Consider the following 15,722-nt stretch of genomic DNA (forward strand, 5'->3'; position numbering starts at 1 on the left):
AGAGGCCTACCTCTCTGAGCCACCCAGGCGCCTCTATTTCCCCTTCTTTAACAGAGATTTTATTTTTAAGTTCTATCATTAGAATCTAAAATAGGACCTAAAATACTTTAGACATTTAACAGATATTTTTGTTCCATAAATAAATGAATGAATTTTAATTTCTGATCCAATGTAACAGTCTATGTTTTCTAATAGAGCCACTCAACCCGTTTTTTATTTATGTGGATATGTTTGGTCTCCTTTCTTCCTCTCTTCTGTTTCCTGTTGACTGGCTGACTGACAGACCGACAGACTGACAGACTGAATGAATGAAGCCGAATCCTGTGATTGCTGGGTCAGGCTGGAGACGGGGACTTCTCCAAGCTGCCCTGGGCAGTCTAAGGTAGGAAGAACTGACTTGGGAGACCCTACATTCCTTTTTTTTTTTTTTTTAAGATTTTATTTATTTATTTAAGTAATCTTTTTGCCCAACGTGGGGCTGGAACCTACAACTCCAGGGTCAAGAGTCGCGTGCTCTACCGACCGAGCCAGCCAGGCAACCCAGGTACCCCTCATTCTCACAAGTATTTATTCCACAGCTCTCTGTCCCCCAGATAAGGGCTTATCTTTGTCTCAACCAGCGTCCCTCACCCCTTCCCTCCCACCGCCACCCCCATTTCCCTGCAGGAAGTGCCAAGCTTATGAGTCTGGCTTCTGGAGCCAGACCTGCCTTCTCGTCCCAGGTGCCCTGTTCCCCGGTGGTGGGGTCCGACTTGCCCCCCACATGTCAGGTGGCGGCGATGGTATTCACTTCCTGCCATGACGGCGTTGAGAGGACCAAAGGGCACGATGCAGGGCTGAGGCCTTCGCACGGCGCCTGGCTCCGAGTGCGAGCTGGGTAAGCGTCAGAGGTGACTGCACCATTGTGTTCTCGTACCTCAGTTTCCTTCCATTGTACAGGAGGCCGCTTGTCACTTCCTGGTGGGCACCTCAGGGTCCAGCCTCAAAGTCTGGAGCTAGAGGACTGTTTGGTCCTCCGTCCTCGTCCTTCTGCCCCGGCCGCAGAGAGGGTCGTTCTCCAGGACTCGGGGTTTTCCCCAGAGGCCTGTCCGAGCAAGGGAAGGTGGGGTGAGGAGTCAACACTAATGTGTGGAGAGCAGTTCGGTCCCAACCCATGGTCACACCAGTGTCATCCCCATCACACAGATGGAGAAACTGAGACCTGCCGGCTCATTAAATCCCCGGACACTGCCTGTGCTCCTACTGTGCGCGGGCTGTGCTGGGCCCAGTGGGGAGGACGGAGGACAGAAAAAGCAACCCACCCTGCAGGATTTAAATCAATGGTTTTGCCCTGCTCCTAAAAGTCTCCCAGAGAACCTTCCAGCATTCCTGAAGGGGTGGGGGGCCCCAGTCCCTTTGCACAAAGGAGAAAGTGAGGCCAGAGAGAGGCCTTCCCAGGCAGAACCGCCAGCCAGCCAGCCAGCCTCCCCGGGGTGGGGCAGCCTTCCTGCCTCTGCACCAGCTGGTGCCCCGAGGGAATGTTCTTCCTCAGCCACTGGCGGAGGCTGCTCAGGCGCCACTTCCTCAGGGACCCTTCCAGGCTGGGAGGTCGAGGTCAGGCCCTGACACTCTTGCTCAGGGGCCCAAGGCTTTCCTCTCCTATAACCCTTCCCTGCCCACTCCCATGCTCTCCCGGCTTTACCTGGCAACGAGTAGGTGCGCCATCCACACGTGAACCAGCCCCTGCAGGGGCCCCGCGTCAGGGAGACACTCCCCCGCCCCAGACGCCCCTCCCCCGCCGCTGCAGGTGCACCTTGCCGGGAACCTGTCTCCTCCTCGTCCACAGCTGCACTTCTGCATTTCGTTTGAGCGGTGACTGCATTGCTGACGAGCATCGTCTTCTCTAGAACACGAGCTTCCCAAGGACGGGGGAGCTCTGCCCGTGCCCCGCGCAGTGTGCGCCTACACCCCGCACAGGACCTGGCCCACAGCAGGGGTTTATCACTCTCTGCGGAAAGAAGGAAGAGAAGGAAGAAAGAAGATAGGGAGGGGTTGCAGTTTACTTATCCAGCTTTTCATTCGTTTATTCAGCAAATGCTTACCGGGCTCTGATTGCAGGCTGGTTTGGGGACAGAGCATGACCAACACAGACACAATTCCTGCCCTGGGGACCCTGACTTTCTGGTGGCTGCAAACAGTGGTGATGTTGGTGGTGGAAAGCGCTATGGGGAAAGGGAGAGCGGGAAGGGCTGCAGACGGGGTGTCTGGGCTCCTGGGAGGGGGCTTCTGGGAGGAGGCGGCAAGCGGCAGAGGCAGGGGCAGGTCCCCGGTTCCCCGCCCCCAGCTGGCAGATGCGGGGCTGTCGTAACTGTGGGCAGCCAGGGTTGCCAAATGCCACCACAGCTGCGTCACTGAGAGCCGGGAGGGCTGGTGGGGGGGGGGGGCGGGGACTAGGTGGGGGGAGGCGAGGGCGGGGACTAGGTGGGCGGGGCCCCCACGCTGAGCCAGCTTCAGGCCCCAGTCACGCAGAGCCGGGGCAAAGCCCGCCGGATGTCCACTGTTAGTCACTCTGCGTAATGCGGCTGCATGGACCATTGTCAACATACCTGAGTGTTGCGTTCCCGCTCCGAGAAAGAAAACGTGGCAGAAACCACGGAAGACCCTGTGCGTGCCCTGCCCCCCTTCCAGAGCTGACTTCATCCCGAATTTGGCGTGCCTGACCTTGTGTGTGATTTCATCATGTTACTTTCCTGGGTTTGCTCGGCGTGTCCCTGGGCAAGGCACTTATCCTCTCTGGGCCTGGGGTTGCTCCTCCCTGTGATGGGAGCAACCACACGCCGCCCTCAGAGGGCCCGTAACAATCCAACCCGCTCCTCCGTGTCAAGTGATCAGATGAGAGCCTGGCACATCGGAACTCATTCTTGTGGCGGAACACCCAGGACGGGGGGATGCAGACAAGAATGTACCCTTTAAACAAGCTCTCTTGTGGGGGTGCCCGCCGCTGGCTGCGCTGGTGGTGTGGGGTGCGGAGGCTCTCATTCTGGTTCATTCTGCTCCACTCCCTGTGGGGTCCGCCTCCCCCATCCGCCTGGAAAACCCCGGGTGCAAGCCTGCCTTGTTCTCTTCTGTCACCCCAGCTCCCAACCCAAAGTCTGGAGACTCCCAGGATTGGTTTGTGGAGTGAATGAAGGGGACTCAGTTTCCTCATCTGTAGAATGGGTCTTCTCATTGGCACGAGAAAGTGCCTGATGCACAGTAGGTGCTTTGTAAACTCTTTATTTCCTCCTTTCCCTACTGTACCCCCTCTCCTCCTCCTCCCCCTGGGGCTAGTGCTGGAGCCCACTGCCCTTGGGGCAGCCATGATGCCAGCTGATCCAGGCTTTCCCCTAACTTGGTCATTCATGCATTCATTTCGGCATGCATGCATACAACAATTGTGTGTGTGTGTGTGTGTGTGTGTGTGCACCTGTTGTGCTCCAGACTCTGCTTTAGGATCTGGGGATTCAGAAATGAATCAAACAGGCAAAAATCTTCATCTTCCTAGAGGTGACATTCTTTCAGGGGACATAGCCATTGGACAAGAGCGTGACCCAAGCTAAGATTCGCTGGGGCTGGGCAGGGAGAACCAGGGGGAGGCTCCTGCTTAACCCGGTCTGGAGGTGTGGGGAAGGTGGTGAGCTCAGACCAGAAAGGTGAGAAGTTAGCCAGATGAAGGGTACAGAGGCTGTTCCCGATGGATGGACTGTGCAGAGGGTGAGGGGGGCCTGGCGATTTGGGGACCTGTTTGTGGCTTGGCCTGGATGGAGGGGAGGGGGGCGGGGGTGGGACCTTATCCTGACAGGTGGGTGGTGATCTGGGAGAGGCCTGGCTGGATGAAGGCTTCGCAAGTTTTGCTCTGGCTGCAGCATGGGGCCTGGCCTGGAGAGCGGAGGCTGGAGGTGGGAAGATGAGAGGGAGGCCGGAGTTCTGTCCACCCATCAGAGGAGAGGAGGCAGGCAGGCTCAGATGTGCTGGCCCGGATCCGAGTTTCCCTGGAAACAGGCCTGGAAACAGGCTGCTGATGAGGCTTCCCCTGTCCTCCCAGGGGACCGGATCAGGCGTCAGCACACCTCTACCACAAGGATGGTTGGATAATAGCCCTTGGGCCTCCGATGCTAACCCCCGTGACTGGCCAGGCCTTTTGGGGAAAGGACCCCAACCCCCAACCCCATAAGCATGACATCCCACCAGCCCAAGATGGAAACAACCCAAGGATGCATCACCCAAGGCCTCATCAAATTCGCCAGGATCCATCCAGACAGAATATTCTGGAGCCTTGGGAAAGGCAACATGGTACAGAGGTTTGGAGCATAGACCTGGGAGCCTGACAGCCTGGGCCTAAATCCTAGCTCTTCCATCACTGCTGTGGTACGAGGCAGGTGCCTTGCTGCTCTGAGCCTCCATTTCCCCATTTACAAAATAGGGACCATGAGAAGAACAGAGCCTCTTAATAAGATCATTTCAGCCTTATGGCTGATTAATTAATCCACGTGAAGCATTTGGAATTGTGCCCGGGTATAGGAGGTCAGAGGTACAGAAACCTTTGGTGCCATTATTATTAACATGATGATTAGCGGCAGTCATGTTAGAAATATGGATAAATCCAAGGGAGAGAAAAGGAAGGGGCAGGACAGAACGTGAAGTGGGCTGCTACTTGTACAAAAAGGCAAGAAGAGTAAGTAGATGGTGTGTGTGCAAACATTTGCACCATTGCAGGAGACCCAAGACACTGGCCACATTGAATTCTCTGGTTAGAGGGAGTAGAGACCTGGGAGGAGGGGGTTAGGGACCCGGACTTTTCACTCCACACCTTTCTACCCTCTGTGCTGGGGTGTGTGTGTGTGTGTGTGTGTGTGTGTGTGTGTGTGTGTGCGTTTCCCCTGTGTGCTTGGATGTATATTCAAAACCAAACACCAGAAAGCAATTCTGCAAGAGGTTTCCTTCGGGAAGGCCCCAGATCCCCCCACCCCCACCCTCCCCAGCCCGCCCCCGCATCCTGGCCTGTGTGTGGCCCAGTCTCGACGCTGCTGGTTTTCAGAGCTCTAGGCCTTGGAGCAGGTCCGAGCTGGAGTGCCCTGCAAGAAAAGGGGCTCCTTGGAGACCCCCAGAGCAGCCTCGGCTCCGGGTGGCGCGGGGTGTGGGGGCTGGGGGGGTCCCGACCGACTGATGAGAACTCCAAATGCTCCCCAGCCCGGGCTGCTAATCACTTCCAGATTGGCCGGGTCAGGGCCAGGGCCGCCGCCGCCTGGCTCCATAAACAGCCCGTTGCTCCAGATGGTGGCTGGCTCCAGCCTGGCGAGCAGGTTCACGGGGGACTGGGCGGGGGTGGGGGGTGGTGGCAGCAGGTGGAGGACCCCCACCCCGTCTTGGTGGGGCGGGGAGGCTCCAAGCAGCCGGCCTCGGCAGCCGCCATCCATGCTGCTCTGAGTCAGGGACGCAGGGCGGGAAGGGGCTGCAGAGCTTGAACCCATTGCTCAGAGGAGAGAAACTGAAGTCCAGAAGGGTCAAGGGATGGTTCAAGGTTGGCGGTAGACAGAGGGAGGGGCTCCTGAGGTTGACGCTGGGTTTGCTTTGTCTCTGTGAATCCAGCAGACCGGCATACCGCATACCGTGGGGGCATGGTAAAGACCCAAGGAGGGAGGGAAGGAGATGAGGAGGTATGTTGCTTCCTACGTTCAAATTCTGGCTCTGAGTATTACTCCCTGAGCAAATAAACTATTTTTGTTCTCTGGGCCTTAGTTTCTTCATCTGTAGAATGGGGATGGCTGGAGTTCAGACTTCAGCAGATTGTTGGAAGGGTCAGGGACGTGGCTCCTGCGAACCGCCAGGCTTTGTGCGGGCTGCAGATGTTGCTCAGTCCCCCTCCCCCTCTCCCTGATAGGCCTTTGATTCCTGCTTCTGAGAGCACAGTGGCCTCCTCCAGGAAGCTGCCTGGACTTCCCCTCAGACATCTCCCTTTGTGCCAAGCACTGTGCCCTTCCCACGGCCGCTCTCATGGAATCTCCCCGCAGGGAGCCCTGCTCTGACCCCTCCGCAGACAAGGGGCTGGAGGGTCAGGAGCTCCCTATGCAGTCTCCACCTTCTGACCCTGTCAGTGAGGACACAGGGCATCACGGAGGCAGTGGGACACGGCAAGGGCCTCACTGCCGGGAAGAGGAGAGGTAGGTGTGCGCTAGAGCTGTTTCTCTGGGTCACAGGGCGCCCATCCCAAGTCAGGAGACCCGGCTGCTCCTCCCGGCCCTGCCCACTGACCCGAGAGCCCACATCGTGGACAGGAGGTGAGGACCCAGGCTGGCTGTTGCCTTGGTTGGTTCTGGGTTGAGATCCCCCAGAGAAGAGGAGCCCTGGCCTGACCCCGTGTCCCCACACCAGCCTGGAGCCCTGGCTGGGCAGTAGCCTCGTCCCAGGGGAGCAGGCTGCAGAACAAGCTCGGGGGATGACCCCCTGGTGATCACACCTCCAGATCCCAACCACTGAGCGCCCGTCTCTCACACTCTTAACCTATGCTCGGCCCAGGACATTCTCTGTGCGGCTTGGTTGAGCGAGTGACCAAGCAGCCATACTTTACGGGCCCGGCACTCTTGGGAACAGTGAACTTCCGGTAACTTTAGAACTCACATAAGCCACTGCAGGAGGACCTCCTGTTCCGCCCATTTTACAGATGTGGAAATGAGGCTCAGAGAGGTAGAGAGCCTTGCTCAGGATCACACAGCTGAGCTGTCCTTCGAACCCAGGCCTTCCAGCTCCAGAGCACACTCTCTTAACCACAAGTCCCCACTCCCAGGGCAGAAGGGGGCCTGCTGCGAGCTGGGCCCCTGGCAGGTAGTAGGTGCTTTTCCTGGCCTCTCCTCCCCCTCCCGCCCCATCGCCTAGCGCCTGGATTCAGATTTCAGCCCAGCCTCGAGGTCAGCAGCCTGTTCTGCCCTGAACAGGGAGGAATGTTCGTGGTGGCCTCGGCCCGGGTCCGAGAAGAAAGGCAGCCTTGTGGGCGAAAGGTGAGCCGCTGGGTGGGCGCGGGCGTGTTTACCCAGGGCCGGGCGTGCGGCTCAGGGTGGCGTCGCTGTCAGCCGCGCCGGCTGCCCCGGGCCTGTGCTGGCCTCCAGATGTGGGCTGGCTCCAGCCGGCCGGGCCCCCCCACCCCATGCACAGAGGGGCTTTATCAAAAGCGGCTGTGAGGAGGCCCGGGAGGCCGCCTGTCTCCAGCCTGCTGGCTCAGAGCCCCAGGCCTGCAGAAGCCAGGCCAGCCGCATGCGGGCTTTTGTGCCGGGGGTCTCTGTCCGTGCCACCACCCGGCCAATCTGCTGTCCTTGGACCCGGTGGGAGCCCAGGCCAAGGGTGCAGCCCCCTTTCCCAGGAAACCAAAGCTCCGGGAAGAATCCAGAGGGATTCTTTTCCATGCATTTTTCTGCATCCCTAAGGGGAGAGGTAACCCACACAGAGGAAAAAAGTGCAAAACTCAGGAAAACTTGAGGGGCGCCCAGGGAGCAGCCAAGGGGAAGGCACTCGTGGGAAGGCTAAACTACAGAGTGGGATGGTGGTTCCCTTAGCGGGGGGTGAGTCACGAGGATGGCTCTGTTCTCCCCCGTCGTATTTCCTTTCTTGGGGTGGGAGTGGGGCTGTCATTCTTCATGCTTTCTTTGGTAGCCGGAACTACTTTGCATTAACAAATAACAATAAATGGAGAACACATCGGACAAACAAAGACCTTTACTTGTAGCTGTCTTCTGATACCTTCTAGTGCTTGCCCAAGAGCCCACAAACAGATCCATGCACATTCCCGTTCTGATTTCATTTTCGTTTTCCTAGTAGTTTTCCAATAGGCACTGCCGGGTGCCTGGTGCTTGCACTTAACAGCCTGTCCAAGGCTTCCCACAGCCTCGGGCCTTTTCCCAGCCGTGTAGTATTCCACTGGGATTGGGCTTGCGGTCATTCCCAGGGACCATGCCGTGGTGAATCCCCCCCAACCTTGCACCTGTGTTTGGGGGCTTGGGAGTGTGTTCTGGAAGCTCAACTCTTGGGAGGACAGCTAGAGGGTAAATGCATTCAGTGTTCTGAGAGCTATGGCTGACTGGTCCTCGCTGCCATGGTCCTCTATGGTCTCACCAGCAGTGCAGCCCCACACAAGGAAACTGAGGCACAGAGAGTCAGCTCTTCTTAAGGGCAGGCAGAAATAGCTTCCTGTGAGTCTCTCCCAAAAAACACACCAAAACACCCCTCTCTTGGTTTTGTTTCTTCCTGATTGCACAAGAGAAGCATGTCCTTTGCAGAAACTTCAGGAAGTACAGAAAAATCACAGCTAGAAAATAGGGCTCCGGCCCTCCCCGCCACCCACCACCGGCCTCTCTGGTGGGACTCTCACAGTCCCCTCCCCTCCCCGAGCCCCTTCTCCCGCTTCCAGCCTGGTTCCCCCTCTGTCCCTTACGGGCTAATAGGGAGGTTTTGCATCCCTTCGCCGGGGGACATATGGCAAGGTTGGGGACATTGTGGTTTGTCACCCAGGCAGAGGCGCATGCTACCGGCATCTGGTGGGGGAGGCCACCACTAACTCCAGTGCCCAGGCTGGCCCCGGGACAGACAAGCATCCAACTCCAATGGCAACAGTGCCAGGCCAAGAATCCCGAGTCCCGTGCCGTCTGTCCCGTGCGCAGATCTTCCACGGCTCCCACCTCGTACAGAGGACAACCGAGTCCTCCCAGCGGCCACGAGGCCTGCAGCTCGTGCCCCATCGCATCCCTGCCCTCCATCTCTGGGCTCCGGGACAAGCTCCTCCCGCGGAACCTCCATGCTCCCCGCCCCGTCTCTGTCAAGTGTCACTTCCTCTGGGAGGCCTCCCTGACCTCCCTATTTAATATCTGCCCCTCCCTGATCCTTTCCACCTTCTTTCTCCCTGGCACTAGGCCGTGATGTCTTATGGACTTGTCGGCCAGGCTCCCCACCCAGAAGACCAGCTCCAGGAGGGAAGGAGTGGGAGGACTGGTCTGATGCAGAGTGGCCCCCGGGCACCCCGGGGGGCTCAGCAGAGGCTCATGGATAGGACAGCGGACCCTGCAAAGTCCTGATGTCTGGGCAGCAGCTGGGGACAGAGGATACGGATGTTGAAAGTTGGCCACTGGGGTGGAGGCTCAGAGGGACGTGCAGGCCCTCAAGGCCAAGGCTAGTGTTTCTTCCACCTGGCAGCCCACCTGAGTCCCTTCCAGCAGCTGTGCCCTTGGTCCTCCAGGCCCACCTCACCCAGGTCCTGCCCTCATTACACCAAAGCTTCTCTCACCAGGGACAGCAGGAAAGACAGAGGGGACTCCAACATTAATGGAGCACCAACTGTATGCCCCACTTGGACTAGGCAGCATGGGGATTGTATCTCAGTGATTTCCTGGAGGCCAGGGGTGGTGACTTAACTATCTCCCTGTCCTCAGGGCCTAGCACTATGACATTTATGGAGCACCTACTGTGTACCAGTGACTATACCGAATGTACCTTCCTGCGGGAGAGAGAAATACTGGACCGCGGATTTAGGGAGGGAGAAAGCCAGTGCACTTTTCTATGGCTGCTTCTAGTTAAATTTTCTTTTTTAACAGAAAGCAATCTTTTTCTAAATAAATAAAGAAATCTCAAGTAAAAAAAAAAGACAACCCTACCACCTACTGATGCTGGGAGGAAATTCAAGAGGCCTTGGAGCCCGCAGGGGCTGCCTGGGGAGCCAGGGAGAGTCCTCCACAAGGAAATGAGTTGTAGCAGAGGCCCCAGGAGGTGTGGGCAGGAAGAAGCCTGTGGGAGGCTGCTGCCCAGAACTCGGGGAGGCAGCCAGGCAGCTGGGGTGCTGATGGTCCGGCCCCTTGCTGTGTGTCCCTGAGTCTAGTGTTTCTTGGTGGAGCTCATCACAGCCTCGTTCCTGCGATTGGGTTTCTGTCCCTCCGGGGCACTCCTGCACTGGGACTCTGTGAGGGCAGAGCCCACTCTGTCTCACCCACCTGTTTGTCCCTAGGGCCCAGAGCTCACAGCAGGCACCAAAACACACGTCCTTCCAGAAGCTCAGAATGTGGTTTTTTGGAAATCAGTCTTTGCAGGTGTCGTAAGTTTAAGGACCTTGAGACGAGATCCTACTGGATCGGGAGTGGGCCCTACCTCAGTGACTGAGGTCCTAACGAGGACAGGGGAGGACACACAGACACACAGAAGGTGATGTAGAGATGAAGGCAGAGACCAGAGGGATGTGTCTATGAACCAAGGGATCGCGGGAGCCCCCAGGAACTGGGACAGGCAAGGCTTCTGTCCTGGAGCCCCTGAGCAGGCGCGGCTCTGCTGACCTGGGTTTCTCTTGTTTTAAGGCACCAAGTTTGGGGGACCTGGTTACGGCTGCCTCCGGACACTTATGAAGTTTGCTCACACAGACGAACAGGTGAGTGAAGGAACGCTCCAAAAGCAGCTTGGGTGGTTGCTCCCGGCCAGCTGTGTGTGGTGAGGTGACTGTCCTCGTCCCCGGTGACTTCCTGGGGTGCCTGCTCAGGCTGTGGGGCTGGGGAGCTGGAGGCGGCCCAGCGAGAGAAGCGTGAGCATGGGGAGCTGCGGAGGTGACAAGGAAATCCGGTCGTGTAGACATCACCTCTCCCCCCACCGTCCCCAGAAGCCCACGTACACACCCCGTGTGGACCCCCAACTTCTGAGCGCCTCACCCCTCCTGATGCCTTTCAGATTTGCTACAGCAGGTGCTTATTCTCAAATGCGGACGCTCTTCAGAATGTGCACCCAAGTCACTCTCCTCAACTGCAGGAGGAGCCCAGAGCCAGGCTGTCAGGAGGGAATTTCTCCACCTGCTCACCCTTGGTCCTTCTGCTGTGCCTCTGGACGTGAGATGACTTGTGCAGAGACAAAGCTGGTCCTGGGCTGGCGGGGCACCCGGCCCGTAGGTGCTGACTAAGACAGTGGGCCCGGCGTCCTGCTCTCCCAGAACCCAGCCCTAAATCCTAAAGGGAGTTAGCCCTTCCCGGCCTCGGACCCCTTCAGAGCCCCAGTCCCTGGCCTGTGGCCTGTCCAGTGGCCCCACAAAGCCACTCCACTCCCAAGGAGCTCAATATCTTTAGGAGGACCAAGGCTTGGCTTTCATGCCCATAAAATGCCTGAAATCAAAGCAGGGCTGCAGACACGGAGGGTTTTGAAGTTGGTTCAGGGCAGGAGGGGCTGAGGAGCCCCCAGCGGTCTTGGGCCCTCTCTGGGAACTGGGGTAAAGAGGGACCCCTGGCAGGAAAATGGTGGCCAAGTCTAAGGGGGCATCTGTCATTTTAGCAAGCAATCATCTGAATTCCAGCAAAGACTTATCGTACCAAGTTTTAGAGAAGACAATGGGGAAAACTCAGCTGGAAATTGACCCTATTCTGGTGTTGGAGGCAGGGTGGGAGCCAGCGGTTGGGCTGGGAAGCAAGGATCTTCATCCGTCCCCTGCCACTTACTTGCTGTGTGACATCAGGCAATTTGCCTAATCTTTCTGGGCCTCAATTTCCTCACCTGCCAAATGGGAGATGATCATCATGCCTCTCTCAAAAGGCTGTGGTGGTGGTGGGGGGGGGACCTTACTGATTCTGTGTGACCTGCTGGCCCAGCCCTGGGTATGCTTGGCGCTTGGGCACGGACACTGTCACAGTCATGACACAAACATCAGCTTGCTTCTCCTGAACCGAGGGCCTCCTACACGCTGGGCCTTCGGCAGGCATCATCCCACCGAACCCTCCCAGGGTCGCAGGGGTGGGCGGAGGCATCGTGTGCACCCCCTGGCCGCTGCTGGGGACCAGAGAGGAAGGACTCTTGCCCGGGGCGCGCAGCAGGTGGGGCTCCGGGCTGCGGCCTCGAACTCTGTCCTCTGGCGGCACTGCAGGTCACTTCCCGTCAGGAAATCTGGGGAGCTAACGGAAGCAGAGAAAAGCCCCTCATGTTCCCACGGGCTGGGGCAGGGCCTCTCCACCTTGCACTCTGGACATTCCGAGCTGGGTCATCCCCTGTTGTGGGGCTGCCCCACGAGGGGTCTTCAGCAGCGGCCCCTGGGTTCTGCCCACCGGAGGCCGGCAGCTCCCAGGAGCTGTGACTGCGGCCACGGGTGCCAGGGAGGGGGCAGCCCCTGGCTGGCAGCAGGCCAGGAGTAAGGGTGTTAAATGTCGGAGTGTTTCCTCCCTGTCTTCACGCACACACACACGCACGCCCTCAGACACACTCAAAGTAGATGAGCTTTCAGCCAAGTCCTACATTTTCCCATAAAAATACAGCTGGATGACAATCATGCATGCGTTTGGCTTTGGCAAATCCATCTTCTTGTTGGGGGGATTAAGATGGAGAGTGGGATGGTGCGTGAAGGTTGGGGTGACTCTGGTACCCAGGAGCATGAGCAGGGTGGGGGGGGGTGCCCATTTGCTGGCCTGGGTCGTGGGCCTCTTGCTGTTCAAAATCACGGCTTTCAACCCACATGCTCTTATATCCCCTGCGAGGTGCGGCCAAGAGCCGAGTGGATTCTGGGGTGGAGGGATGGTGGGGGGCGGGGTTGTGGGGGCGTTTGCAGCCTCTCACTGGGACCTCTCTCAGGGGCCACTGTGACCACACCTGGCAGGGGGGTGCTCTTCTCCCTGACCCTACCTCCCACTGTGGGGTTTTCAGGAACTTGGGCCAGCAGGTGCCGCATGGAACCAAGTGCCCAGTCGGCAGTGCCCGCTCTGTGATTTATCTGAGCAGAGCTTTGGCGGGGGGTGCAGAGACCCCTCCCCCCACGACAGCCCACAAGATTTGTCCCCCGCTGGAGGCTGGGGTCGGACTCTCTCTTTTGTCAGCCGGAGTGTCAGGGGCCTCAGCCCAGTGGATCTGGTCCCGGGCTGGGGGTGACCAGGGGCTTGGCGTTTCTCTCCTAGGGCTGAACTCCGGGAGGTGACGGGGGCCACTCAGAGCTCCCAGTCACAGTCTGCGGCCAGGGACGAGCAAACTGCTTAAGGTCACCCAGCATGCTGGCCTCTCTCAGCACCTCGGGGCCCCGGGGGGAGGCTGGGGTCCAAGGGGCACCGGGAGCGGCAGGAGCCAGCGGACTTCCTCTAACAATCATGAAGGTCTCGATTTCTCCTTCCATACAATGGGTTTGGTAAACAGTCCCTGCCTTAGGGCTGGGGGAAGAGAGTTTTGTGCTGTGCCCAGCACGCAGAAGATGCTTGTCAGGATCTGACTGTTATCCTTAGTCCCTGGGTCACTTGAGCACCACCCTGGACTCTGTTCCCTCAGGCGCCCAGAGGGAAAAGCTCTGGATGAAGCCAGTTTGGGTTCAGATCCCAGGTCTGGGGGGCCGCCCCATACTAGCAACTTCACTTCTCTGTCTCAAGGTCCTCGTCTGTAAAATGGGGACACCAACAGCATCACAGCACAGTGGAAAAGAAAAGGGATGCTGAGGGTTGGGGGTGGGATGTATTTAGTCCGTGCTGAATCAACGGACCTGGCCAGCCTGGCCGAGCGGTGACAAGCATCCTGGTGGGGTGGTGGGGGTAGGCAGGTAAGGCCCTGGGACGGGTTGGAGGCCAACCTGGTCAGAGTGACTCTCACTTTGTGGCTCAGAGCTGTGTGATGTTGGGCTAGTCACTCAGCCTCTCGGGGCCTTGGTTTCATCCTGTTAACATAGAGGACCCCAGGGCCATGCAGCAGAGGGCCGAGTGGGGCCTGGTCTTGTCCCAGCTATGCCGTGCCTGGTGCTGGGCTGTACCCATAAGGAGAGGTGCGGGATGCCAATGGCTCTGGGCCTCCATAAGCCCTGGAAGGCTTATGCCTGCAGGAAGGGGACCTGAGCCTAGTTTGAAAGCATGAGCAACTTTCCGTCCAAGCTGCTCCTGGGAAGCTCACACTTGGGCCTTAGACTCCATTTCTGTGCTGTCCACTGTGGCCTCTGTCCCCTGCCCCAGCATCTGTCTCTACCCCAGGTCTTCACTCAGCTTTAGACACACCAGCCTCCTTGCTCCCTCGGTCTGGAGTCGCAGGCCATGTAGCGCAGGCCACGTGTGGCCTCCCCCTGCGTCCCCAGACTGACTCCTCCGAGCGCCGCCCCCCCGGGACAGGAAAAGGCAACTCCGGCTTCCTGGGCTGGGCCCAGGACTGGGGGTCTCTGCTCCTTTCCCCTCCCCGCCGCACCCACACCGTAGGCTCACTGTCTGATCACTCGGCTTTCCTTGAGTCTAAAAGGCCATGGAAAAAGACTGGAGAGACGAACAGTGTGAAAAGATGTGCGCCCTGGAGTCCGGGACGTGTGGCGTCCAGCATCCAAGCACTCCTCACCCAGTCCCCTGGGACTGCCTGTGGCAGCCCCATGCTCTCTGCCACCCTCCTCACCCTGGTCCATCTCCGTCACCTCCCTGTCCCCCGCTTTCCAAGCTCACCCTCCACGGTCCGCCCTCCGCACGCAGCTAGAGGGACTCCGTGAAAACCCGGGTCACATCCTGTTCCTCCTTTGCAGTTTCTGGCTCCTTCAGAGAAAAAGGCAAATCTTGACAAGGTCCTGCATGACGTGTCCCTTGTCACCAGACCTCATCCTCTCCCTGACCACCCCCCTCCACCTCTGCTCCAGCCACACCAGCCTCCTGGCTGTTTCTCTAACAAATCAGGCATGCTCCTGCCTCAGGGCCCTTGCACTGGCTGCCTCCTCTTCCCAGCATTTTCTTCCCCAAGGTGTCCACATGACGCGCTCTCACATCTTCTTCAGATCTTTGTCCAAATGCCACCTTCTCAAAGAGCAGGTCTTTCCTGCCCCAGCCAATCGCCCCCATCCACCTACCCTGCTTAATGTTCTTCCACATCACTTATCACCAACCAGTATTCTCCATTAAAATTGAATTTATTCTCCAGTAAAAATTGAATTTTTACTTGTTTCTTCCTACCCGGGTCCATGGTCCCCACCCCCAGAATGTCAGTTTCACGAAGACAAGCGTTTCCAGCCTGTTTTGTTCTCTGCTACGTTCCCTGGGCCGGGGCAGAGCCTGCCACATTGTAGGTTTTCCTTAAATACTTGTTGAATGAATGAATTTGGAGGACACGTCCCTGGGTTATCTGGGAAGCTTTAGGGAGATCTGCGATTGGGAATCCCCCTGAAAACTGCGGAGGGTAATATTCCCCAGACACTACGGCTGGGTCAGCATGTTCTCAGCTGGGGTTTGTGGGAAGGGGGCAGCTCAGGGTCCTGGTGTTTACAGTCAGATTCCCAGAGATGGGCCCCGATCAGGGGCCAAGGCAAGGAAGGGAGACAAGGGGACTCCTGGGTCTGGCTTTAGGCCTCTGACCACAGTGTCAAGTTTGTGGAGAGAAAGATCAGGAAGGCAGTGGGTTCAGCGTGGCAGGAAGTGGCCGGCCCAGTCTTCTGGCCTGAATTATCTGGGAAGAAAAATAATCACATTCCAAGGAACCCATGGCTTGGGCGCCGGAGCCACTTGTGGGGGTGGGGTGAGGAGGCGAGGGGTAGGGCTGGCCTGGGTAGGTGGTGGCCCTGCCTGAGGCTCGGAGAGGTCAAAGAGTCAGGTCAGGGTGACCCCAGATGGCTAGGATTTGGACTAGGCCAGGGGAGGTGACCCCAGATTGTGAATGACTGGGACATGGCAGCCAGGGGGAGGGGAGCCCAGCTGCTGTGGGCTGGGGTGCAGCGGGGCGACCCTGCAGCAGGCTAAGCTGCCACTCCACACCAGGCAGTGTCCACTCCCATCCCCCCG

The 15,722-nt window shown here is 58.1% G+C and overlaps 2 long non-coding RNA genes across 2 annotated transcripts; both read right to left on the bottom strand.

Moving 5' to 3' along the window:
• Positions 1 to 416: 416 nt before the first annotated feature.
• On the bottom strand, positions 417 to 2,371 carry LOC309871650. Its single transcript, XR_014315402.1, has 3 exons — positions 2,082 to 2,371; positions 1,682 to 1,987; positions 417 to 1,084 (listed from the first exon to the last, which is right to left on the bottom strand). It is a non-coding gene; the product is annotated as an uncharacterized lncRNA (long non-coding RNA).
• Positions 2,372 to 10,042: 7,671 nt separating this feature from the next.
• LOC309871658 lies at positions 10,043 to 14,962 on the bottom strand. Its single transcript, XR_014315409.1, has 3 exons — positions 14,798 to 14,962; positions 14,403 to 14,489; positions 10,043 to 10,578 (listed from the first exon to the last, which is right to left on the bottom strand). It is a non-coding gene; the product is annotated as an uncharacterized lncRNA (long non-coding RNA).
• Between the last annotated feature and the right edge of the window lie 760 nt (positions 14,963 to 15,722).

The sequence above is a fragment of the Mustela nivalis genome (genome assembly GCF_964662115.1).
Source record: "Mustela nivalis genome assembly, chromosome: 8".
NCBI classification, from domain to species: domain Eukaryota; kingdom Metazoa; phylum Chordata; class Mammalia; order Carnivora; family Mustelidae; genus Mustela; species Mustela nivalis.